This window comes from Chiloscyllium plagiosum, chromosome 28, assembly GCF_004010195.1.
Source record: "Chiloscyllium plagiosum isolate BGI_BamShark_2017 chromosome 28, ASM401019v2, whole genome shotgun sequence".
Lineage (NCBI taxonomy): Eukaryota > Metazoa > Chordata > Chondrichthyes > Orectolobiformes > Hemiscylliidae > Chiloscyllium > Chiloscyllium plagiosum.
Genome location: NC_057737.1, coordinates 13007726 through 13034655, shown reverse-complemented (window position 1 = coordinate 13034655; position 26930 = coordinate 13007726). Strand labels below are relative to the sequence as shown.

The window sequence follows — 26930 nt, the reverse complement described above, 5'->3', positions numbered from 1 at the left end:
AAACAATGGACTGCTGGTAATGGTCTAAAAAGTACTAAACTCGTTGGGGGGGTCCAAAGAGCATCGTAATCTATCATTTGAACTCAAGACTGGACCACATCCTGTGATTCCTCTCTCAAGTACTGCATGGTGGTTTCATTTCCAGCACGGTTAATGTGCAGTTTCCACTGTTCAATTTTCTCTGCCCTTTTTAGCACTTGGACAGCTCATATGTTAGATTTCAGTGATGATTCCAACATAGACTGCTATCATCTCAGCTCATCTGAGTTTACAGTACATAATTTGTACACACCTCCCATGCTAAAATAGGAAGAAAAGTCTTAAACATTGCTCAGCCATCTTAGAGCCACTGTTGTTCTATAATAATCTTTTCAATGTACTTCACAAACCAAAAACTGATTGCAATGCCTTTGGGAAACATTTTAACCTAATACACCCATCATGAAGCTGCTACCTCATTCTTTTTAAACTCTACTCTCCCATTTAAGTCAACAGTCATTCAACCTCTTCAGCCTGTTCTGGAATATAATCCGATTTCTCAAATTTGTCAAACCATGCATCCATCGTCATGCACTCATCTTGAACTCTGCCTCTGTAATCAATAAACATTTGCACAGAGCTAATGAGATAACCAACATATATGATTGAAATGAGCCCAAGTTACTGGAGCATATTTATTCTGAATAATTCTGGGACTTTAACTGCCTTATGTGTTAGAATAGCTAAGCTGCAACTGAGTCTTGAGAACTGAAATGTTAACAATTGGGCTGTTCAGACCTTAATATTCTTAATGAGCATTGACATTATTGCTTTAAAAACATAAATCAGATCCAGTGAAGTTATATGGATGAAACTTAAAAATAAGAAAGGGATGATCACCTTGCTAGAATTTTATTACAGGCCCCCCAATAGTGAGCAGGAAATTTAGAAGCAAATTTGTAAGGAGATATCAGATATCTATAAGAAAAATAGGGTTAGAATATTAGGGGATTTTAACTAGATTGGGACTGTCATCGTGTTAAGAGCTTGGATGGGGAGGAATTTGTTAAGTGTGTTATGAAGATGTGGTTGTACCTTTAAGAGAGTTAAAAGCAGCAGAATTAGCGGACACAGCACCAAGTGTTCTCAATAAGGCAACAATGTAACACTGGGGGAAACAACTTGATACATTTGTTGCTTGGAGACAAAAACAAATTCGAATTTGGCCAATCAATTTAAATTATACCCCCAAAAAATACCAATTTCCAATCAAGTTTGAATTAGTATATTGACAATCTTAAAAGCCAGTGACACAATCCGATGCTCTTGGGTATAAGACCAGGGGGAAATTGACCAGTTGAGAGGAGAACCGCCAAGTCCTAGCATGTAACAGACGGCAGGAAAAAAAAATCTCTCTTCAAAGTACCTTTTTGATCAGTAACATGTGATGCAGAAATTCCTAACAAAGAAGACACAGGAAGATTCAAAGAGAAGAACCTACAGCTGCCTGGTTTTGAGATAAGAAGTGTTGTTTTGTAAATCTTAATTGGGAGTTTTATCAGACTAGTATTGTAGAAGGGAAGGTAACTGATTGATTAAAGAAAGAAATTGTAAATAGTGGTTAGCTAATTATTCTCTGTTATACTTTAAGAAATAAAGTTGTTAATTTTTACTTTACATAGTTCTTGGCCACTCGAGTTTTCACAGATTACAGCATGGGATAAATCTTTTCTGTGTTGCTGGTTTTAAATTAAGCAGTAGATTTTACCCTATGTCATAACAAGTGTGTACAAGAAAACATTCTTATTCATTATGTGGATGTACCTATTAAAGAACAGCAATACTTGATATTCTGTTGGGAAATAAGGCAGGGCAAATTATAGAGGTGTCAGTGAGGGAGCACTTTGAGGCAAGTGATCATTATTCTATTAGTCTTAAAACAGTTATGGAAAAAGATAGAACTGATCAAAAGTTCTAAAATTAAAGTTCTAAATTGGAGTAAGGCCAATTTTGACGGTATTAGTCAGGAACTTTCAAAAGTTAACTGGGGGAGGCTATTCACAGGTAAAGGGACGGTTGGGAAGTGGGAGTCATTTAAGAATGAGATGAGTGTTCGGAGACAGTATGTTCCTGTTAGTGTGAAGGGCAAGGCTGGCAGTGTAGGGAATGCTGGATGACTAGAGAAACCTAGATTCCTGAAGAAGGGCATGTGCCCGAAACGTCGAATCTCCTGTTCCCTGGATGCTGCCTGACCTGCTGTGCTGTTCCAGCAATAAAGTTTCAGCTAGAGAAACCTAGACTCTGGTCAAGAAAAAGGAGGCACATGTAAGGTAGACAGCTGGGATTTATGGAAAGCTGGGATCAAGTGAATCCCCAGAACAGTGTAAGAGCAGTAGGAGTATGTTTAAGAGGGAAATCAGGAGGGCAAAAAGGGACATGAGATAGCTTTGGCAAATAGAGTCATATAGAGATTCTATAAACTCATTAAGGGCAAAACTGTAACTAGGGAGAAAATAGGGCCCCTTAAAGATCAACGTGGCCTCTGTGTGGAACAAAGGGAGATTGGTGTGATACTAAACAAATGTTTTGTGTCAGTTATTACAGAAGAGAAGGAAATGGAAGCTAGGATACTTGATGAAATAAATTGATATTTTGAAAAGTATCCATATTACAGAAGAGGAGGTGCTGGGGATCTTAAAATGCACAAAAGTAGACAAACCTCTGGAAGCTGATCAGGTATTTCCCAGAACTTTGTGGGAAGTTAGGCAAGAGATTGTTGAGCACCTTGCTGAGATATTTCTATCATCAATAGTCAGGGGTGAGGTGCCGGAAGGTAGAGGATAGCTAACATTGTGCCATTATTTAAGAAAGGCTATAAGGAAATGTCAGAGATATATAGACCGGTGAGCCTGACATCAGTGGTGGTTATGTTGTTGGAAGGGATTCTGATGGACAGGATGTACATGAATTTGGAAAGGCAAGGACTAATTAGGGATAGTCAACATGACTTTGTGCATGGGAAATACAGTCTCACTAACTTGACTGAGTTTTTTGAAGAGGTGGCAAACACAATTGATGTGGGCAGATGTTGTCCATATAGACTTTAGCCAAGCGTTTGACAAGCATGGTAGACTGATTAGTAAGGTTAGATCAGATTGGATCTGAGGGAGCTAGCCAATTGGATATAAAATTGGCTTAAAAGTAGGAGACAGAGGGTGGTTGTGGATGGGTGTTTTTCAGACCGGAGGGCTGTGACCAATGATGTGCCACAAGGATCAGTGCTGGGTCCGCTGCTTTTCATCATTTATATAATTGATTTGGATGTGAATGTAGGAGTAATGTTTCATAAGTTTGTAGTTGGCACCAAAATTGGTGGTGTAGTGGACAAGTGAAGATTATCTCAGAGTACAATAGGACCTTGATCAGATGGGACAATGGGCTGAGGAGTGACAAATGGAGTTTGATTTAGATAAATGTGGGGTGTTGCATTTTAGTCAGGCAAACCAGGTCAGGACTTACACAATTATTGGTAGGGCCCTGGGGAGCGTTGTCAAACAGAGACCTTGGGGTGCAGGTGAATAATTCCTTAAAAGTAGAGTCAAGGTAGATAGGGTGGTGAAGATGTTTGGTACGCTTGCCTTCATTGGTCAGAACATTAAGTTTGGGAGTTGAGATGTCATGTTGTGGTTGTACAGGACAGTTGTGAGGCCACTTTTGGAATTCTGTGTGCAATTCTAGTTGCCCTTCTATAGGAAGGGTGTTGTTAAACTTGATAGGGTGCAAAGTATTTACAAGGATATTATTGTGTCTGGAGGGTTTGAATTATAGGGAGAGGTTGAATAGACTGGGGCTTTTTTTTACTGGAGTGTTGGACACTGAGGTGTGACCTGATAGAGATTTATAAGAGCATGAGGGTAATAGATAGACTGAATGGCCAAAGTAGTTTTCTTAGAATGGGGGAGTCCAAAGAGAGGGCATAGTTTGAGGTGAGAGGGAAAAGATTTAACAAGAACCTGAGGGGTAAATTTTTCATGCAGAGGGTAGTGCGTATATGGAATGAGCTGCCAGAGGAAGTGGTACAATGACAACATTTAAAAGGTATTTGGATGGGTCCATGAATAGGAAGGGTTTGGAGGGGTATGGGCCAAATGCTGGCAAGTGGGACTAGGTCAGATTGGGATATTCAATTAGCATGGATGAGTTGGACCAAATGGTCTGTTTTCATGCTGTATGACTCTATAGCTCAATAACTCGATGTAGAATCCTTTTTGTTTAAAAATGCTAAACAGTAATAAATATTCTCTCTCTCTTTCTTAACAGACTCCAGTGGAATAACACAGGAAACAACGGAGCTCAAGAAATAGCACCTGTGACAGGAAGACATGGTATTCTCACTTTGATTGGATTATATCATATAGCCACCTTGCCCTCACTCTTAGACAGATCTTGCTGACTGCGCAGGATTAGTGCAACCTCCTGCTGGAAGCACTTTATCTACGGCCTGGAGCCCATCGGAAAGAGATCACGGATCATCCAAACGATCAACTATTCCACTGAATATTGATCTGACTGTTTGAATACATTAAATTCTTAGAAATAACCATTTGGTCAAAAGTGCTTTTGGGTGACAGAGTGAACCTGAGCATTTTTTTAAAGTTGCTTTCAGGCAACTGACTCCAAGAGCACTTTATTTAAAGCACATGAATTTGTTTGGCTCAATATCCTGCAACGAATAAAAGTTGTACATTTATTGTGTGAGCTCTATTTGCAATGTACTTGGTGCACTGCTCAGGACAGGGTCCAAATGTCACCTTCTGACCCTACATCCTCCATGTGTTAGTAACTTCGATTCAGACAGTGTTTTTATGGCTTCGGAATGTCAAAAGGGCTTCACAGCCATAGAGTTACAGAGTCATAGAAATATACAGCACGGAAACAGACCCTTCAGTTCAACCTGTCCATGGCAACCAGATATGTTAACCTATTATAGTCCCATTTGCCAGCACTTGGTCCATATCTCTCTAAACCCTTCCTATTCATATACCCATCCAGATGCCTTTCAAATGTTGTAATTGTACCAACCTCCGCCACTTCTTCTGGCAGCTCATTCCATACACGTAACACCCTCAGCGTGAAACAGTTGTCCCTTAGGTCCCTTTTAAATTTTCCCCCTCTCACCCTAAATCTATGCACCTCCAGTTCTGGACTCCCCCACCCCAGGGAAAAGACCTTGTTTATTTATCCTATCCATGTCCCTCATGATTTTATAAACGTCTATAAAGTCACCCCTCAGCCTCCGATGCTCCAGGGAAAACAGCCCCAGCCTATTCAGCCTATCCTAGTAACTCAAACCCTCCAACACTTATAAAAAGCCAATGAAATACCTTTGATATTTTGTAGCTCTGGTGCACAAGAGAAAAACAATTTGTGTGCAGCAAAATTCCAGATCAACCAAGTGGCTTGTTTAAGGAATAAATTGTAGTTTATTGCAAGATCTGGACATTTTGTTATAGTACACTCTCTGTAGGGAAAGAGTAAATAAAGTTAGTTTAATATTGGCTGTCTTCCTTACTGCAGTGCACACTATAAATGTTGCCTGAGACACCAGAAGAAATTTCCCTGCTGTTTTGCAAATGGTGCTGTGAAATCTTTGACAGTGCTGGAGAATATCAGATCAGGCCCTGGTTTCACAATTCATTCAAAAGACAACATTCTCCACCAATGTAGCCTATAGCTGGTATAATCTCTCTGTACATTACAATGAAAAAATGTAGACAGACCAATTTGACAGTAAGTCTAACTAAATGATGAGCTCAAGCATCTGAAGGAGGAATTGAACCGATAATCTTTGGATTCATTGTCGGAGAAGTTAACCCAATAAAGCAGAGATCACAAAACACAGATCAAAGTGAAATTAACAAACCATTTATTATCACAGTGATATCTGGAAGAGAAATTGACCAAACTGAAACAGTACAGGCAGTCTGTCCAGGTAGCTGAAACTCTCTTCCCCAAACTGAGAATCAAGCCAGTTTGTATAGGAATACAGTACAATGGTGTGAATTGAAAATGCAGTGGTCTTGATAGTCAAGTAGGTAAAAACAAGGACTGCAGATGCTGGAACCAGAGTGTAGATTAGAGTGGAAAAGCACAGCAGGTCAGGCAGCATCCGAGGAGCAGGAGTCAAGTAATCAAGTTACGATGGTGATCATCGCAAAGCAGTAATCAGAAGAATGCCCTGAATGTCAATACAATGAAGTGTCTGGCAGCATCCATCAGTTCTTAATGGGATCAGGAGACTCCAGCTTTCATCGAGAGTAGGTGAGAATGTCCCTTTTCTTGGCAGTGAGGTGTTTCCATTGTTGATGTCCTGTAAGCGAGGTATTCTACTGCCTCTCCGTCTGACCTGTTCTTTGTGTGGCTTTGGTGTCACTGGCGTGTGAGACTGCCCTTAGAGCTTTGGGACAGTTGTGTTTATTGGGTCCAGGAAGCTTATTGTCAGTTTGTCTTGGGAAATGTATTCCCTGGTCTGTGAGTGACTATGGTCATGCCTGGTTTCCCTTGTCAGCCTGTTTGGTCAAAGCTGAGGCATTCTGGGTGTTCCTTGTGTGGTTTGGACAGCTTGATTTTCTGTGCTTTGTGTGGCCATGCTGTGGTTAGGCAGGGTGGCAGATCTTTTCCCGCACTCATAGTCAGGAATCATGAGGGTTCATTATCAAAGCTGATACTGACTGTCACACCTTGGCCTTGCTACCTCTATAGCCATGAGGACAAGAGCAGCAATATCGTTGAATCTTAATTCAAAGTTACTTAGTCACTGAGATGTACAGCACAGAAACAGACTCTTCAGTCCAACAGCTGACCAGACATCCTAAATTAATCAAGTCCCATTTGCCAGTATTTGGCTCATATCCCCCTAACCCCTTCCTATTCATGTACCCATCCAGATGCTTTTTACATGTTGTTATTCTACCACATCCTCTGGCAGCTCATTACATACATGCACCACCCTCTGTGTGAAAAGGTTGCCCTTCAGATTCCTTGTAAATCTTGCCCCTCTCACCCTAAACCTCTGCCATCTAGTTTTGGACTCCCCCACCCTGACAAAAAGACCATAGCTATTCACCCTGTCCATATTACTTGCCCGTAATATCCGCATTCTATCATTGTTGGGCTGGGGCATTCTAGGACTTTGATCTACCACCAGACACCACACCCTTCACTGGAAGGATTGTAGCAGCTGGCGGTTTAACTTTTCAGAGCAACTGGGGAGAGGCAACAATTTTTTTTTTAAAAATGCATCCTATAGTCAAAAAGAAAAGAATTCCTGTGCCTAATGAATCCCGATCCTGCTCCTTGGAAGGAAAGAGAGAGGTGGGAAAGGGAGGGAAGATGACAACCTTTCATTCATTTCCTGGCTATGTGCTAGGAAGCGTTGGAAGAAAATTGGAATTAAATACGGGTGGACGTGATGGCAGGAGATGATGAAGGAGTTGCCGTACACATAGACACACAGAAATACAGAAGAGAGGAGCAGGAGGAGGCCATTCGGCCCTTCAAGCCTGCTCTGTCATTCATCATGATCATGGCTGATTATCCAACTCAGTAGCCTAATCCTGCTTTCTCCAAATAACCTTTGACCCCATTCACCCCAAGTGCTGTATCTATCTGCCTCTTGAATACATTCAATGTTTTGGCATCACTACTTCCTGTGGTAATGTATTCCACAGACTCACCGCTCTTTGGGTGAAGAAATGTCTCTTCGTTTCACTTTGATAATGAACAAAAAGGGTGAGAGAATTGCACTTACTGGGAGCTTCACAATCTGAATAGAATGAAAGGCTGGAAGAACAGGGGCCAGCACCGCACAGACACAATTTATATGAGGTCTTTCCTGTGACGACTGCTCCTCACTATGAGTGGAGGGTCATGAACTCACCATGTCTGTCTGCAAACTGCACAGCCCTGCAATAGCAGCACACAGTATCGAGAGCTCTTCAAATAACAGCTATTCTCCCAGCTTACTCCTGAAGTCAACGTTGAATTCTCTCCTGCAGAGAAAAGAATTTTCTCTCTTGCAATCATTCACAGCTGCCTGTGGGTTTCATCAATGTCACTGTGTGAAGCCTTAACCTCAAGCTTAGTATTCTTCTGTGCAGGAATTAGCAAAGGGTTAACCCACTTATTGCAGAAAGAAGACCATCGCACAAGCTCAGTAGGTATTGGGCTACCAACCTCAACTGCACAACTTCTTTCTCAACCCCAAATACGGTCAACCAAATATGGTTAACCGATTAGATCATCTGTGAAGATTCAGCTGAATAACTGGGTGTTACAAACAATCTCCTTGGATTTGCCACACCCCCACAGCCAACATGAAAACTGTACTCTTCAACCAAACATGCTTAAAGTTTTAACCAGTGAAGAGACTGAGCAGTATAGTCAGCTAGCATTTACACCACCATGCTCACACTGTGTGGACACCACCATGCTCAGACCATGTGTATACTGCCCTGCTCTGATCAGGTACACACAGCCCTGATCTGACCATGTGTACATAGCCCTGCTCTGACCAAGTGTACACCGCCCTGCTCACACTATGTGTACACCACTCTGCTCCAACCATGTGTACACAGCCCTGCTCCGATCATGTGTACACCACTCTGCTCCAACCATGTGTACACCACTCTGCTCCAACCATGTGTACACCACTCTGCTCCAACCATGTGTACACCACTCTGCTCCAACCATGTGTACACCACTCTGCTCCAACCATGTGTACACCACTCTGCTCCAACCATGTGTACACAGCCCTGCTCCGATCATGTGTACACCACTCTGCTCCAACCATGTGTACACCACTCTGCTCCAACCATGTGTACACCACTCTGCTCCAACCATGTGTACACCACTCTGCTCCAACCATGTGTACACCACTCTGCTCCAACCATGTGTACACAGCCCTGCTCTGATCATGTGTACACCACTCTGCTCCAACCATGTGTACACAGCCCTGCTCTGAACATGTGTACACCACTCTGCTCCAACCATGTGTACACCGCCCTGCTCCATGTGTACACAGCCCTGCTCACACCATGTGTACACAGCCCAGCTCTGAACATGTGTGCACCGCCTTGCTCCAACCATGTGTACATAGCCCAGCTCACACCATGTGTACACGGCCCTGCTCAGACCATGTGTACACAGCCCTGCTCAGACCATGTGTACACAGCCCTGCTCTGAACATGTGTGCACTGCCCAGGTTTAAATCCCACCTGGGCGAAAGTCTTAGAGGACCATAGGGCTCCTTTCTCATTTGACAGAGACAACTGGTGGTGGTCACCACACGCCACGCTTAAATACCAGCCTCAAAGCAACGAGAGGACACACAGGAAAATACAAAAAGTGACTCAAATACATTGTCACATTGAGACTGAATCAGAGGCTAGATCAAAGTGCGACACAAAGGTTTGAAATCAATCTGTTCAAAGTTGCTGAGACACACTCCGAGAGCAGGTGGAATTTAAGTCAAGATTAGAGTGGTGCTGGAAAAGCACAGCAGGGCAGGCAGCATCCGAGGAGCAGGAAAATCAACATTTCAGGCAAAACCCCTTCATCAAGAATGATGGGCTTTTGCCCGAAATGTCAATTTTCCTGCTCCTCGGATGCTACCTGACCTGCTGTGCTTTTCCAGCACTACTCTAATCTTAACTCTGATCTCCAGCATCTGCAGTCCTCACTTTCGCCCAGGTGGGATTTAAACCTGGGCCTTCTGGCTCAGAGATAGGGACACTACAACTGCACTACAAGGGACAAAACAATTATACATATATACAATACTCAATGTGCTGACAAATTCTCCTGCAATGTAAGGACATTTGGTGTCTCCAGATTTCATTTTTAAAATACCTTTCCAAGGAATTCCTCATGGAATTTAGTTTGATCATTTTGAAGAAAAGGGTCAAGATCTTGAGTAGAAAAAAAAACAAACTTTCAATTTGTGCATTCCTTGGTGTGCAAGTGTGGAACAATTCACCTCAGGCATCAAAAACATGATCAATATTGACACGGAATATTTAAGGCCCTTACAGAGCATTCCTCTGACTGCTATCTAAATGGATCTGGTGAACTGGTTGAAGAGAACCCTGATTGTAGTTGTGCTGAAATAATGGCTGGGGAAAGATTTCTCGGAATATTGGCTGCCTGTTGCCAATGTGACAGGTAATTTTCCAGGTTTGTAACTCACAAAGTTTTCCAGGTTTGTAACTCACCAGAAGGCAACACTCAGATAGAGAATTTTGTTTTGATTTTTGAGAAGTCAGAAACAACATTTACAGTCCAAATTGAGTTAAAGTAACTAGACAAGTTAAGTTTCTGTGGAAACCAATAAGCTGCCAAGAAAGGCAGGGAGACAGCACAGTGGCTCAGTGGTTAGCACTGCTGTCTCACAATGCTAGGGACCCGGGTTCAATTCCAGCCTCAGGCGACCGTCTGTGTGGAGTTTGCATGTTCTCCCCATGTCTGCTATTGGGTTCCTCTGGGTGCTCCGGTTTCCTCCTACAATCCAAAAGATGTTCAGGTTAGGTGAATTGGCCATGCTAAATTGTCCCTAGTGTTAGGTGCATTAATCAGAGGGGAATGGGTCTGGTTGGGTTTCTCCTCGGAGAGTTGGTATGGATTTGTTGGGCCGAATGGCCTGTTTCCACACTGTAGGGAATCTAATTCTAAAGGTCAAAAATTAGAAACAAGTAAATGGTGATATTTCAACTTCCCAATTTAAGAATGAAGAGGTAAAATTCTGTTAAGTCTCTATTGCTAATAACTCAGCAGAATAACGCAAGAATGTAAGAATTACAAGCAGCAGTAGACAATTGCCCTTCAAGCCTGCTCCACTGTAGAATATTAGAATTATTCTCATGTGTACTCAAGTACAGGGATACAGGAGTACAGTGAAAGGTGTATGAAGTCACCATTCTCCAGCACCATTTGGGTTCCTGCGTAGACACTCTTAGGTACAAAATAGAAAAATAAAGAATTCAGTTAAAAGTTCACCATTACAGCTCTTCTTTAGCCATGGGCCTGCAGACGCTCCAAGCTGAGCTGTCCCCAAGAGGGCTCCATCTCTCTCCCCCTACATTGGGTTTGATTTCAACCCCAACCCCAACCCCAACCCCACCCATGCTGGGCTCGATCTGCCTCCCCCCTACTCCCACACTGGATGTGATCTTCCCCCTGCCACCACACCACACCATGCGCTGCTCTCTCACCACCCACCAGCAGAGTTCTGCCCGGCTCACTAGCTGCAGAGTGCCAGGGTCCCACTCTAACCCCCCCTCCCCTGTGCCATGCTCTGACCCCGACGCCATCACCTCCACAACCGAGCTCTCCCCAGTCAGTAAAACATACAAAATAGAATTTTTTTTAAAAAAAGAAGAAAAATGAGAAAAGCAGTAGCAAAAAGGAGAAAAGAAAGAAAAATGGGCGGAGTGGATGTGCCCTGTGTTCAGAGCACAGACACTACTTACTCCGCTGCCGCCCAACTTGCAACGTGATGATGACTGATCCAATTGGAGCCTCAACTCACCTTTCCTGCCTGCTCCTCCCTAACCCTTGATTCCCTTATGGATCTAAAATCTGCCAAACGCAGTCTGGAATACATTAAATGAATCATTGTTCAGCATTCATTGTTTTCTGAGGGCATTGGGATATCAAAGCAAGAGGGTTTACTTGGGGTTGGGATATCAAAGGGTTGGGATATCAAAGCAAGAGCTTGGCTTACAGCTCTCCCCCTCTCTGTACACCGTTTGTAACACAGTGACCAGCAACAATGACAGAAGTTAGATTAGATTAGATTCCCTACAGTGTGGAAACAGGCCCTTCAGCCCAACCAGTCCAAACCGACCCTCCGAAGAGTAACCCACCCAGACCCATTTCCCTCTGACTAATGCACCTAACACTATGGGCAACTCAGCATGGCCAATTCACCTAACCTGCACATCTTTGAACTGTGGGAGGAAATCGGAGCACCCGGAGGAAACCCACGCAGACACAGGGAGAATGTGCAAACTCCACACAGAAGTTGCAAAGTGTTAGTTACATTCTAGATCAGAAAGAATCCACAGTCATGGATACCAATGCTTCTTACATTGTAGCAGCTTTCAAAACATGAGGCACAAGTATGCAAAATAATCAATAAAAAAATTCTCTACTGCTCTGCTCTCATTTTATCACGTTTGGTTTTTGAGAAGATCAATCTCAGCTCAGAATAAATAGCTTTATAAAAGGAACCTGACAGGCAAACTCTACACAACTATTCACTGCTCACCGTGAGCTCAGGAGCTGATTCTTTTTTTGGATCTGCCTGGTTTTGTAAAAGGCGGCGCATTTGCAAGTTCTATGGAGGAGAGGAAACTGATTGATGGTGCATTAGATGACTGAAACAATAAAATGCAGCTGATACATCTTTGTCTTGGGACAGTCCCAGGCAGGCTGCCAGTGGCAAGTAGCAATGTATGTGAGAGTGTGTAAGAGAATACTCACCTCCATTATTCCTAACTGCTGTTTGAATCAATGCCACTGCATTGTTATGGATATGGAGGAGCATTTGGCTCATCCTGTCATTTCCTCCAGTGCTCCAATCAACTATTCCTCAAAATATTTGAGACTGCTACCTCTAATACCTGAGTTTTTGGCTTAATGCTAACATTCCCATTTCTAAGTAAGCGGGACACAAAACCTATTCCAGACAGTCCCACTAGTACAGATCAAGTTTTTGGGTTGACATCCTGAGTGATGCAGGAAATCACTGTGTTATGTAGGTTAGGGAGCTCATTTTCTGCACTATTTGCTATTTTACAGATTTCTATATCCCCGTTCAAGGCCAAAAGACAAGATTTCTCAGTCTTTCCTCCTAATGTAGTCCTTTCATGGTATGAATCAGTCTCATAATTCAAATGAAACTAACATCGTCAGCTTTACCCCATTCAGTCAGAGCTCCAGAATACCAGAATAAGATAGAGAGTGAATGGAGGTCTCAACCCAAGTAAATGAAAGCTGTACAAAGAAGGAGGATACAAATCATGAGAGGAAAGGCAAAGGTTATCAATATCTTATTAATGATAAATTTAATATAAAGGCCACTGGGAACTGGATAGTAGATCAGACTTGAACAGTTCCTTTGCTTCTGAAAGCTGGGTTTGATTCCAGTCCACAATGAGACAAACGTCTCTCATGCCCGATATCTAAGAGACCTCCATGAAATGTCTTTGTGTGAACCCAGCTTTAACTTCATACAAGTGCCTGGCACAAATCTGCTAGTAATCCCATGCAAATTGACACTGAATTGGTAGTTTGGCACTGACTCAGGAGGGACTGAATGATAGTTTGTGCAGGAGCCAAGAAACCCTCCTGCTTATGCAGTAGAGAGGGAGTGCTGATGTTAAGCCAAAGTTCACTTGTTAGCAATTTTTTTATGCATCAGTTGGGAAAGATTTTACTGGAGTGGAGAGTCCCGTGAAATGATCCATTAGGGAAACTTATCTGTGCACATGTAGATTTGTTAAAAAAAAATACGAAGTAGCTAAAAATGTGAACTGATAAGGTGCAAAGTAGGCAACAAGGCATTTTATGACTTAGGTCAATGACAGGACCAATTCTGTACTGTACCTCTTAATTGTTTACAAGAAAACTTTGCATTTATATTTCACACCCATTGACTGTGTGCTGCACTTTATAACCAACTTAAATGCTTTTGAGGCGTAGATAAGGTCAACATCCAGGAATGAACTTGAAGAATTGAGAAACAAGGGAAGGATTGAAAAAGAGCAAGAATTAGTGGCTGAATTCAATATCAATTCAGGGACAGAAAGAGAAATAAAAGTGAAGTAAAAAGACTTGAGTAAGTCAGGGAGAAAAAAAGAGGAACATGATGGGCAAGATAAAATTGAAACATTTGAATTTTTAAAAAATCAGATAACTGCGTGGCTGAAGAGCTGGTGTAAAGGGCAAGGATTCACATTTTTGGATCATTTTTACCAGGGGTAGAAATGACCTGTATAAGAGGGACAATTCCATCTGAATTGCAAGGGATGCAATATCCTGATGGGGAGATTTGCTATAGATACACGGGAAGCTTTAAACTAGTAAGGCAGGGAGGGAATGGGAACCAAAGCAACACTGAGAAATGAGAGGAAGAGAAGTGGCTAAGGCTGGTGCAGTAGGTAAGGAGAGCAAGTCAAATAGACAAGGGAGACAAAAGCTTGGTAGAGAACGGGGTAAGACTGATAAATTAAATTGCATTTACTTCAGTGCAAGAGGCCTGACAGGTAAGGCAGATGAACTTAACTGGGAAAAGGGACTGAGATATCATAGCTATTACAGAAACCTGACTCAGGGATGGACCGCACTGGCAGCTTCATGCTTTGGGGTATAGATGCGATAGGAAGGATAGAAAGGGAGACAAGAGGGGAGAGGGAGTGGCATTTTTGGTTAAGGATAACACCACGGCTGTACTTCGAGAGGTTATTCCAGAGAGATCAACCAGTGAAGATATAAGGGTGGAACTGAGAAATAAGACAGGGAAGATCATCTTGTTGGGATTGTATTATAGACCTCCCATTAGTCAGTTGGCAATTGAGAAACAAATATGTAAGAAGTTCTGAGATATCTGTAAGAATAATAGGGTTGTAATGGTTAAGGGAGTTTAACTTTCCAAACATTGACTGGAACTGTCATAGTGTTAAGGGCTTGGATGGGGAGGAATTTGTTAAGTGCGTACAAGAAAACATTCTTATTCAGTATGTGGATGTGCCTACTAGAGACGAAGCAATACTTGACCTTCTGTAGGAAAATAAGGCAGGAAAAATGACAAAGGTAACATTGGGGAAGCACTTTGGGGCAAGTGTTCATAAATGTATCAGTTTTAAAAGAGTTATGGAAAAGTATAGAACTGATCAAAAAGTTAAAGTTCGAAGTTGGAGTAAAGCCAATTTTGATGTATTAGACTGGAACTTTCAAAAGCTGATTGGGGGAAGCTATTCACAGGATGTTTGGGAAGTGGCAGATCTTTGAACATGAGATAACAAGCGTTTAGAAGCAGTAACTTCCTATTAATGTGAAGGACAAGGCTGAGAGGTTTAGGGAATGCTCGATGACTTGAGAAATTGAGGCATGGTCAAGAAAAAAGAGGCATATATCAGGTATAGACAGCAGGGATCGAGTGAATCCCAAGAGGAGTATAAGGGCAGGAGGATATACTTAAGCAGAAGATCAGGAGGGCACGAAGGAGACATGAGTTAGGTCTGGCACATAGAGTTAAGGAGAATCCAAAGAGAATCTATAAGTACATTAAGGATAAAGGAGTAACTAGGGAGAGATTAAGGGCCTCTTAAAGATCAAAGTGGCTATCTGTGTGTGGAACCACAGGAGATGAATGAGATAAGTATAAGTAAATAAACAAGTATTTCACTTTAGTACTTATAGTAGAGAAGTACATGGAAGCTATGGAACTTGGGGAAATAAATGGTGATGCCTTGAGAAGATTTCATATTACAGAAGAAGAGGTACTGAAGGTCATAAAATGCATAAAATCCTTGGGACCTGATCAGGTATTTCCCAGAACTTTATGGGATGCTGGGAAAGAGATTACTGGGCCTCTTGCTGCGATGTTTGTATCATCAGTAGCCACGGGTGAGGTGCCAGATGACTCAAAGTTGAGTAATGTGGTGTTACTATTTAAGAAAGGCTGTATGGAAAGCCTTACATCATTGATGGGCAAGTTGTTGGAGGGGATTCTGAGGGACAGGATTTACGTGCATTTGGAAAGACAAGGACTGATTAGGGAGAGTCAGCATGGCTTTGTGAGTGGAAGATCATATATCATTAACTTGGTTGAATTTTTGAAGAGATGATAAAGAAGATTGATGAAGACAGAGTGATGGGTGTTGTCTATATGGACTTCAGCAAAGCATTTACAAGGTTTCGCATGGTAGACAGGTTAGGAAGGTTAGATCACATGGGATCCAGGGGGAGTCAGCCAATTAGGTACAAAATTCACTTGAAGGTAGGAGACTGTGGTGGTAGAGCATTGCCTTTTGGACTGGAGGCCTGTGACCAATGGTGTGCCACAAAATTCAAAGCTGAGCCCACTGTTTCTTGTCATTTATATCAATAATTTGGATGTGACTAAAGGAAGTATGGTTAGTAAGTTTGCAAATAGTTGGTGTAGTGTACAGTGAAGGGTATCTCAGAGTACAATGGGACCTTGATCAGATTGTCCGTTGGGCCAAGAAATGTCAGATGTAGTTTAATTTAGATAAACATGAGGTATTGCATTTTGGTCAGGCAACCAAGGCAGGACTTATACAATTAAGTGCCTTGGGGAATGTTAGGGGACACCTAGTGGAAGCAGGTTCATAATTCCTTGAAAGTGGAGTCGCAGGTAGACAGGGTGGTGAAGAAGGTATTTGGCATGCTTGCCTTGATTGGTCAGAACATTTGAGTATAGGAGTTGGGGACATGATGTTGCAGCTGTGCATGACCCTGGTGAGGTCACTTTTGGAATACTGTATACAATTTTGGTCACTCTTGGTCAGAAAGATGTTGTTAAACTTGAGAGGGTGCAGAAAAGATTTAGAAGGATGTTTCTAGGACAAGAGGCATTGAGTTATAGGGAGAGGCTGAATAGGCTGGGGCTATTTTTGCTGGAGTGTTTGGAGGGTGAGCTGTGACCTTCATAAAATCATGATGGGTATGAATAGGGTGAATAGCCAATAGGTGGGGGAATCCAAGACTGGAGAGCATTGGTTTAAGGAGAGAGGGGAAAGATTTGAAAAGGATCTAAGAGATAAGTTTTTCATGCAAAGTGGTGCGGGTATGGAACGTGTTGCCAGGGAAAGTGGTGGAGGTGGGTACAATTACAACATTTAAAAGTCACCTGGATGGGTATGTGAATATGAAGGGTTGAAAGGGATATGGGTCATGTGCTGGAAAATGGGACTAGGTCAGAACGGAATGTCTGATCAGCACAAATGAGATGGACTGAAGGGTCTGTTTCCATGTGTAAGACTCAACCAGTCTATAATTCACAATCTGGAGGATATAACAATTATCTTCCTGGTGAAGATAGTTGATTATCCTGTATTGACAATGATTACATGCTAATAGAGTAATTACATTGTTAATTGCTAGGCTTAATTTCCTGTGGTGCAGCAAATTCTTGAAAATTATGGAGAGATTAAGGGTGAGTTGCTGGCTGAAGGTGGAACAGCCCCCACCGGCAATCAATTGCACGATGTTCTTCAATTTATATATTATTTACGTCGTGCATTGTATCTATAACCATCTTCGGCCCACAATCATTTTCCTTCATCCTGAATTATCACTTTGGACTTCATATTTAATTCATTTCTAAACTCCTGCCAAGCCCGAGACTATATTCAAATTTAGAATCAAATATCAGCTTTTAAAGAACAAGAGAATGGCTGTAACGCTTAAGCTCGATCAGGTCAAAATCTGGAAGACTGACCTTGAGAATGATCTGGTCCTGGAGGAAAACAAAGAAGCCACACAGAAGTGAAAATATTTCCCACCAGAGGGCGCCATGAGTTCAATCCCGTTTGGAGGAAGGGTGCCCTGTCCAAGGTGCTGAAACCCTCTGGTATTTTTCTGTTTTCAATAGTAAATAATTGTTTGATTAAGAAGGAGTCCAAAGACAGAATTGTCAATTTCAGCCACCTTGTTGGGAGGTGGGCAGGTGTAAAGATTAGAGATTAGTCAAAAATAGATCTTGTTTCACTGCAAGATCGAGAGTTTAGGATTATCATGATTTAGGTGAAAGTGAGGAGTGCAGATGCCGGAGATTAGAGTCGAGAGTGTGGTGCTGGAAAAATACAGCAGGTCAGGCAGCTTCCTCGGAGCAAGAGAATCGACGTTTCATCAGGAATTTCCCCTGAATGGCTTTTGCCTGAAACGTCGATTCGCCTGCTCCTCGGATGCTGCCTGACCTGCTGTGCTTTTCCAGCACCACACTCTTGACTGTGACTATCACGATTTTCCCAACGATTATAACTCACAGGAATGAGCAGCTCGGGCATGAAAGAGAGAGTGGAAACACATGTAAAGCTTGTATCGCATTTGAGTGGTGAAGCTTCAGTTAAAAAAAAATCTCATCTCGCTCTAAATCAGAACTTCATTTAAATAGGAGAGTGCTATATTAATAGCGAAACCTGTTTGCATACTCCAAGAGAAAAAGTTAGTTTAGACTCTGCATACTAGCTCCAAGTGCAGTTCCAGAGTCAATGGGGCGGTACTTTCCTGTGGTTATGAAGTGCATTGAATTAAATAGCACCATTAAGCTGTATTGCTGTTCTGTTCATTTTCAGTCAGTTGCAAAGGTCAAGGTTATTATTGTACTATTATTATTCTATGGAATGACAATCCAATAACACGGAAACAAAAGGAAAATGGTGACATACAAAAAGTAAATTAAGCAAAAATGCTGATGTATTAAAGGGGTAAGGGTCCTGTCTCTGTGAATTTCTTCCACGTCCAGACTGTTTCATATTGGTTTTGGAAGCAGAATATTGTAGCTTCCAATTTTTACACCAACGTAACAACCTGTGGCCAGCTTTGAGGTGACAGACGGAAATTGCCGCTATTCATCTGTGGCGTTAATCACAGATAACCTGAGGGACGGTATAGAAGCGTAGGAACCCTCCAGTATAGAAACAGGCCATTCGGCCCAACAAGTCCACCGAATCTCTGCAGAGCATCCCACCCAGACTCACTACCCTGCCCTATCCCTGGAGCCCTGCATTTCCCATCGCCAACCCACCCAACCTACACAACCCTGGACACTATGGGCAAGTTAGCATGGCCAATCTACCGAACCTGCGCATCTTTGGGCTGTCGGAGGAAACTTGGAGCGCCCCGAGGAAAAACACCACGCAAACACAGGGCGAATGTGCAAACTCCACACAGTCACCCGAGACTGGAACTGAACCCGGGTCTCTGGCGTTGTGAGTGATTTCCCTCGCCCCCCACAAATATTGAGTCCCATTTCCCTTCTGCCCTGTTACCTGCAGGGTTCATCTTTTTGGAAAAGCAATATATATAAACTCCGGACCCTCAGCCACAGATTTCATTAGAAGCTCACGGTTAATGCAGCTGTCTGAGCTTGACAATTACTGGTAAGTCACAGACTTCTCTTGGGCGAGAACTAAATGATGGGCAACCAGTATAAAAATATAACTTCCTCCCTTTACATACATATGTTCACTTGTGGCAGTTTTAAATGCAATATCCTAAGTGTGTTGGATGCAAAGTAAACAAAAGCTTTTTTGCATATTCTTAAAGATTTCTGAGCTTCTGTTTAATTAGGTTTATGTTCATTTCCCCTGCTCCCCACTTTACCATCACCGCTCAATGTGCCTCTCTTTCTGCAGTACCTGAGAGGAATAATCTCCCTGTAACTGTCACCATTGACTGTGTGTTTACAGCCGTGCAGACTATGAGACTCCCCAATTCCCCCCAGAAAATGGCCCTTCCCTATTCTCAGTGGGCTCTGGCTGCAGTTAGGAATTCACCATTGGAACATTTCAGGGGAAGGTCTTCTACTCTTCCTATACCACAAGTGAAACGTGCGGATGTGGTTTAGTTTACAATGACCTCACACTGTGAGAAGATACTTTTTATTACTTATTTGCTTTGCTCTTGTTCCGATTCAACAGTACTTTGGAGAAGCTTAAAAGGATCAAAGGATGTGGGGAAGAAAGCGGGAACAGAATACGAGTTCGACAATTATCCAGGATTGCTTTGAATGGCTAAGCAGGAACGTAGGGCTGAACGGCCTACTCGTACTCCTATTCTCTAAGCTCCTGTGCCATTTGAGAAAATGCCCTTCAACCACATTGAGCAAACATTGCTGCCTTTCCTCCTTGTTTTGAAGGTTGCCTACTTATTCTTCAGCCTTTCTATATCCAGATGGAGTTGTTAAAAACAAGCTGAAACTCCAATCATTGGCAGGTAAACACAGAAGTGATGAGAAAAAAAAACTTAATTGATGTTGAAGGTATCAATCTAAATAGAAATCTTACATGAAATACATCTGAATATGGTTCATCTCGGCCAACAGCAATTAAGGACTGGCCTATAGAGGAATACATCAATGTTGCTAATTGACGTATGTATTTGATTTAGTTTCAGACGCTCAATATTCTTTTGGCACGTGGTTCACTGAGGTGAGGGAGCCAGCTATGCTTGGTATGTAATGAATGCAGGGATCTTCCAATGTCTCAGTGACTAAATGCATGGTGTACGGCAATACTGAGTGGTCTGGGGTAGAGTGTTGATGATGCCTGCTATTGGTTGGCTGTCAAAACTCTCTGACAAGGTTCACACATGCAGTATGGGCACTTGGTACCATTAGGTAACAGCAGTTTCAGGAGCGAATGCAATTTGGAATGGATTTGGAAGCAAGAGTTGCTCCTTGGACAGTGCAAGCATGTCTCACAGATTCTTACTATCATGATGTTGACATCTTACTTAACCAATAGGGGAATAAAAGTTAAAAATGCAAAACATATTGAAGGATCTGAAACAGTAGTTGGGGAAGTGAATAGAAATGAAACACAAACTTAATTTCAGTCCCTAGGCAAAAGTGAGGACTGCAGATACTGGAAACCAGAGTTTAGATCAGAGTGGTGCTGGAAAAGCACAGCAGGTCAGGCAGCATCCGAGGAGCAGGAAAATCGATGTTTCGGACAAAAGCCCTTCAGGAATAGAGGCAGAGTGCCTGCATGGTGGAGAGAGAAATGAGAGGAGGGACAAGTCATGGGGACAGTGCTGAGCTGGAAGTTTGGAACTAGGGTGAGGTGGGGGAAGGGGAAATGAGGAAACTGTTGAAGTCCACATTGATGCCCTGGGGTTGAAGTGTTCCGAAGCGGAAGATGAGGCATTCTTCCTCCAGGCATCGGGTGGTGAGGGAGCGGCGGTGGAAGAGGCCCTGGATCTGCATGTCCTCGGCAGATTGGGAGGGGGAGTTGAAATGTTGGGCCACGGGGCGGTGTGGTTGATTGATGCGGGTGTCCCGGAGATGTTCCCTAAAGCACTCTGTGAGGAGGCGTCTCGTCTCCCCAGTGTAGAGGAGACCGCATCGGGAGCAACGGATACAATAAATGATATTGGTGGATGTGCAGGTGAAACTTTGGATGTGGAAGGCTCCTTTGGGGCCTTGGATGAAGGTGAGGGAGGAGGTGTGGACACAGGTTTTGCAATTCCTGCGGTGGCAGGGTAGGGTGCCAGGAAGGGAGGGTGGGTTGTTGGGGGGAGTGGACCTGACATCCGCCGACATTTCCGCCACCTCCAAACAGACCCCACCACCAGAGATATATTTCCCTCCCCACCCTTTCCGCAAAGACCGTTCCCTCTGTGACCACCTGGTCAGCCCCTGATGAAGGTCTTTTGCCTGAAACGTTGATTTTCCTGCTCCTCAGATGCTGCCTGACCTGCTGTGCTTTTCCAGCACCACTCTAAATAGACAGGGTGTTTTCCCTGGGATGGGGGAGTCCAGAACTAAAGGGCATAGGTTTAGGATGAGAGGGGGTAAACTTAAAAGGGACCTAAGGGGGAACCTTTTCACGCAGAGGGTGGCACGTGCATGAATGAGCTGCCAGAGGAAGTGGTGGAGGCTGGTACAATTACAGCATTTAAAAGGCATCTGGTTTAGAGGGATATGGGCCAAGTGCTGACAGGTGGGACTAGATTAGGTTTGGATTTCTGGTTGGCATGGATGAGTTGGACTGAAGGTTCAATTTCCGTGCTGTTCATCCCTATGATGCTATGGGTCTCCCTCACAGAGGGTCAAGAAGGGGGCTTACCAGGGCAATTTGGGATAAGCAAAATAAATGCTGACCTTGTCAGCAACCTTCACATCCTATACAGGCCATGCAGGTGCAGGTTTTCGACTGAGGAGGACAACGTTAAAAAGCAGGTTATAGTCCAACATTCATACAACTATAACTGGACTATAACCTGGTGGTTGTGTGATTTTTAACCTAACCCCATACAGGAGCAGTCTATTTGGTGAAAGCACTGGACCCAACGACTATGAGGGAGCTCTGATAGATTTCTAGTGGCTGAGAGGAGAACTTGGAAGTGGCGTTCCTTTGTGGCTGCTCCTCATGACCTTGTAGACGCTTCAGGTCATGGGCATCTCCCCCTTACAGTTGCTGGCTGCAATAGTAAGAAATGGAAGAAAAACATGAAAAGAAAACACTCCACCAGGGGAAGGACGAGCCAAAGCTGCACAAGACCCTGCCTCCCGAGGGAGGGGAGAACAGCCAGCGCTGGTTTTCCGGTCACGTTGCGCGGTGTTTACGGCGGCGGATCAGCTGCTGGCGAGCGCTCCGCCCTGTCCTCCTCCTTCCCCGGCGTTTCCAGGAGCTGGTGCGGAATTTCCAGCTGCGATGTTCGTACACTTGTAAATCGAGCTCGGTGTGACTGTGAGGGCCTGCTCTTGCCGGGGGGGGGACAGGGAGATTGTGCCTTTGTTCAGGGTCTGGAGAGGCGGCTTCTCCGGTGAGTGCACAGTCTAGTTTCAGTGAGATTACTAAACCCAGGGCTTCGGTTATTGGTCGCTGCAACTATTCCATTTTGTGTGTGTTTGTGTTTGTGTGTAGGTTGGGTTCGGACAGCAGCTGCTACTTTTAAAATGAAATCATTTGCAGAATGTTGCGAGTGCATTCGGAGTTAACTCAACGCTGTGGTTTGTGCTGGGCTTGTCTGGTTCGGCTTTGTTTACAATGAACCCCCCCCCGAGCAAGCTCACCTTCGGGGGCCGGATTGAACTCTCCTGTGTAAGGAGAGGAGGATTTCAGGCTTTGGAAACGGTGTAAACACATCAGGTTTACCGCTCGGCGTTGAATTCCCTCGCCCGGAGGCTGAAGGTGGCGTTAAAGACCGTGCATTTGTATAGCACCTCTCTCGATTTCGGGACGTCCCCCACCACCTTTATTCAGCCAGTCAGTCGGGGAGTTGCGCGGCAGCCAATCAGCGTATAGCAAGATTCCACGGACAGTGATGGTGATGAGGGATGATTAATGGTCAGAACTCCCCTGCTCTACTGAGATCCTGAGGACAGGTAGGTCTGTGGTTATGTTCCTGACAAGTAGAGTAGGTTGTACCTTAGTAAGCCTCTCCACCAGAGTCCTGCCCCACACTAACATAATTTTGGAGAGCATGCGTGGTGTATGGCACCTAACAATACAATCTGGCTAAATGAATTATAATAATCATCTTTGTGGTCTGGGGTACTGTTCATCTTTATCAATTCTGTGTCAATACCAAAGTGGCCAACTGGACCTGATGCTGAAATATACATCTCAATAACACTCTGACAGGACTGCTCTGGGGTATTAGTGTGGCCTCTCTCACTGTGTTGGACTTCCGCAGAATCTTCAGGCTAATGCAAGCGGGTTATCAAGTATTTCTGTGTGAAAATGTTCATTCTTTCTCCTGCACTGAAGTCAATGAGAGCCTTTGCCGTTTTTGTACAACTGTAACAGTCTGTTACTGAAACATAATTGTGCCCTCATCTCTCTCTCCCAACGCATTGTTGCATTCTCCCCTTCATCCCCAGTTGTGCCCATTTTCTCTGTTCTTTCAAATATTAAGGTGTTAGTGCATAGTATTCTGTGCTAAAGTTTCATTTTCTTTTAATGGAAAGCCATATTATTGTTATTTATATTAAAATAAATAGAAATTTAACTTTAATAAAGCTCACCCTCGGATAGTCGCCTGGCCATTCATGTTTTTGGCAATTAGTATAGTAGTCCACAAAGTCATGATAATTAACAATGGTGAGGGCAGTCAGTTTCTATTGGGGTATGTTGCAATCATTGGATCTGAGTGCTCATGGTGATTTATTCAATGTGGGTGGCTCAGTGGCTAGCACTGCTGCCTTACAGCAACAAGGGCCTGGGTTTTATTACACCCTCAGATGACTTTGTGGAATTTGCACGTTTTCACTGTGTTTCCTCCTGCAGTCCAAAGATGTATGGGTGAGATGGATTGGCTATTCTGAATTATTTGAAGTGTCCAGGTAGGGGGTTAAACATGAGAAATGTATGGTTACAGGGCTAGAATTAGTGGGTGGGATGCTCTTTGGAGGGTCAGTGTGGACTTGATGGGTTGAATGGCCTGCTCCCACACGGTAGGTACTCTATCTTATTAGTCATTGTGCTTGTTGTATAATCTGTTGCACATATGAGATAGTTATGGACATGTGTTGGTCGAGGAGTCTGCTGACATTTAATACTACCCTGCAGGAAATTACAGCCCTGGATTTATGTCATACCCACCAATTAGAAAAGCATTGCTAATAAGGATCATTCTGGGGTAGGTTCCTGTGGGAGTTCTAAATCCAAGCTTTTGGGGGTGAAATTGAACCTTATGAGGATGCAGATCAGGCAGAGTTGTTTTTGTTTCGAATACATGTCCAGTTTGCATGAGGTCACTGGGACTGAACAGATAGCAGGCCAACAGATGGGATGACATCAGTTGGTGTAGCAGCCTCGCCCCCACTGTCACTGGAACTGTGTGAACACTCAGCATTCCTTTTGGTCATGTACAATGCTACAAATTGCAGGGGCCTTGGCTGTAACATGGGCACTGAACTCCAGTTTTCCAAGGTCTTACTTAATGCAAGGGCATTTTAATCTCACACTCATTGTCAGCATGGATTCATCCCTTGTCCAGTTATTGACAACAGAATGGTAAATCTAAAGCTATTTAACTTAGTGAAGGGAATGGGTGATGCTGAGGAACCAAGGCTAACCTCAATATCATAGAATCCCTATAGTGTGAAAGTGAGCCATTCAGCCCATTGAGTCCACACTGACCCTCCAAAGAGCATCCCACCCAGACATACTTGCCCTACTCGATCACCCTGCATTTCCCATGGCAAGCCCACCTAGCCTGCACATCCCTGGACGCTATAGGCAATTTAGTATGGCTAATCCACCTAATCTGCACATCTTTGGACTGTGGGAGGAAACCCACGCAGACACAGGGAAAATGTGCAAACTCCATTCAGTCGCCCGAGGGTGGGATCGAACCTGGGTCCCTTGTGCTGTGAGGCAGCAGTGCTAACCACTGAGCCATAGTGCTGCCCTTTTATCCTCCTAGAACTCTTGCAGTTAGACAATATACAAGGAGCCTGACCATAATCTCCCAGTCTGGGTGACACAAGTCTGAGTGTCCCCTGGAAAGTGCTTGTGTTGGTCTCAGCTAGACTCTTTCAGAAGAGATGACAAAACTGCTCAAGGTATCCATTTCAAGAAATGATTTTCTGCTAGCAGCTCAAGTAAGGAGTGAAATTGATTTTTAAATCAAAGCTTTCCAATATCACAAAAACACAAGTGAGTGATAGACATGGTTAGGAGGAGGTGAGGTTTAAAGCTAACTGGGGAAAGGAATGGACAGGGGCAAATCCACCTTGGAATGTGTGTACAATAGATGCTTACTTGGAAAGGGTTGGAGTATTGTAGCCTGTCGAACAAAACAGTGAAACGGATAAAGTACCTTTATTATTTTAGGTCTAATGATGCACATTCTGGTCTCCCTGCTATAAGAAAGATGTTGTTAAACTTGAACGATTTACAAGGATATTGTTGTGATTGGAGGGTTTGAGCTACAGGGAGAGGCTGAATAGGCTGGGGCTTTCTCCCTTGAGCGGCAGAGGCTGAGGGTGACTGTATGGAGGTTTATAAAATCATGAGGGGGATGGATAGGGTGAATAGCTAAGGTCTTTTTCCCAGGGTAAAGGAGTCCAAAACTAGAGGACAAAGGTATAAGGTCAGAGGGGAAAGATTTTAAAAAGTGCCTAATGGGCAACTTAACATGCAGAGGATGGTGTGTGTGTGGGCTGAGCTGCCAGAGGAAGTGGTGGAAGCTGGTACAATTTAAAAGATATCTGGGTGAGTACATGAATAGGAGGAATATAGTCCAAATGCTGGCAAATTGGAATAGATTAATTGAAGATATCTGGTCGTCATAGACAAGTTAGACCAAAGAGTCTGATCCACGCTGTACAGCTCTATGTCTGTATTTGAGAGGTCCTGGTAGCTCTATAGCACCTCAGTAATAAACGCTGACCAAATGTCATTCTTTGGTTTTCCCAACATTAAAAATTTCTCCTGTTGAGGGCTGCACCTCTCTTGTGCTTTGGATATTGCCAGGTCCAGCAGACATTTACCAGCATGATACTGCGACTTAAGAGAGTTAACTTTTGAGGACAAGATGCATAAATTTTCTCTGTATCCCCATTGATTAAGGACATGATGGGATTATCATATAATTTAAACAGATTTAATGGGGTGGGTTCACTGGAAAGATCCCCTCTGAGAGGGGATCGACAACGAGCATCTTTAAATGTGAATGTGGCTATTCAAGAGGACCATTCAGGAATCACTTGTACATAATTAAAAAAGCAGAAATCTGGAATTCTCTTCCCGGCAAATTGTAGATGCCAGAATAATTGGAGTTATCGAGACTGAAATTTGTTAATGTTTTGATAGGTAAGATTTATTGAGCGATTTGGAGTTAAGATGTGTATCAGTTACAATTTGATTGCAGAAACAAGGGGATGAGTAGCCTACTCCCAGTCTTATTTTCTACTTTGAATCAAAATGGAGTCACTTTAGGGGCACACTAATTCTAACTGACTAGCTTTAAGTGAAATGTGGGACAGAATACATGATAGACAGTATGGATTCAATTCCCACACAGGCTGAGGTTACTATGAAGGATTCTCCTCATCTGAGGTATGGTGACCTTCAGGTTAAATCACCACTAATTCTGAGTGTGTGTGTGTGTCTCTCTTTTTGTGTGTGTGTCTCTCTTTTTGTGTGTGTGTGTGTCTCTCTTTTTGTTTGTGTGTGTGTGTCTCTCTTTTT

At 43.4% G+C, this 26930-nt stretch overlaps 2 protein-coding genes across 5 annotated transcripts in view; one reads left to right on the top strand and one right to left on the bottom strand.

Annotated features, from left to right (window-relative positions):
- Window positions 1–26930, bottom strand: part of rap1gap2a (RAP1 GTPase activating protein 2a) — a 516227-nt gene that overhangs the window by 420669 nt on the left and 68628 nt on the right. The gene's annotated exons all lie outside the window — the stretch shown is intronic.
- ccdc92ba (coiled-coil domain containing 92Ba) overlaps window positions 22240–26930 on the top strand; it is an 81977-nt gene continuing 77286 nt past the window's right edge. Inside the window, exon 1 of one of the 4 annotated variants that reach the window (XM_043718330.1) lies at window positions 22240–22444. The gene's annotated coding sequence lies outside the window, so the exon portion shown is untranslated. Of the gene's footprint in view, window positions 22555–23030; window positions 23117–26930 lie in introns of those variants that run through there. The other 3 variants (XM_043718333.1, XM_043718331.1, XM_043718332.1) reach the window with 3 other exon arrangements.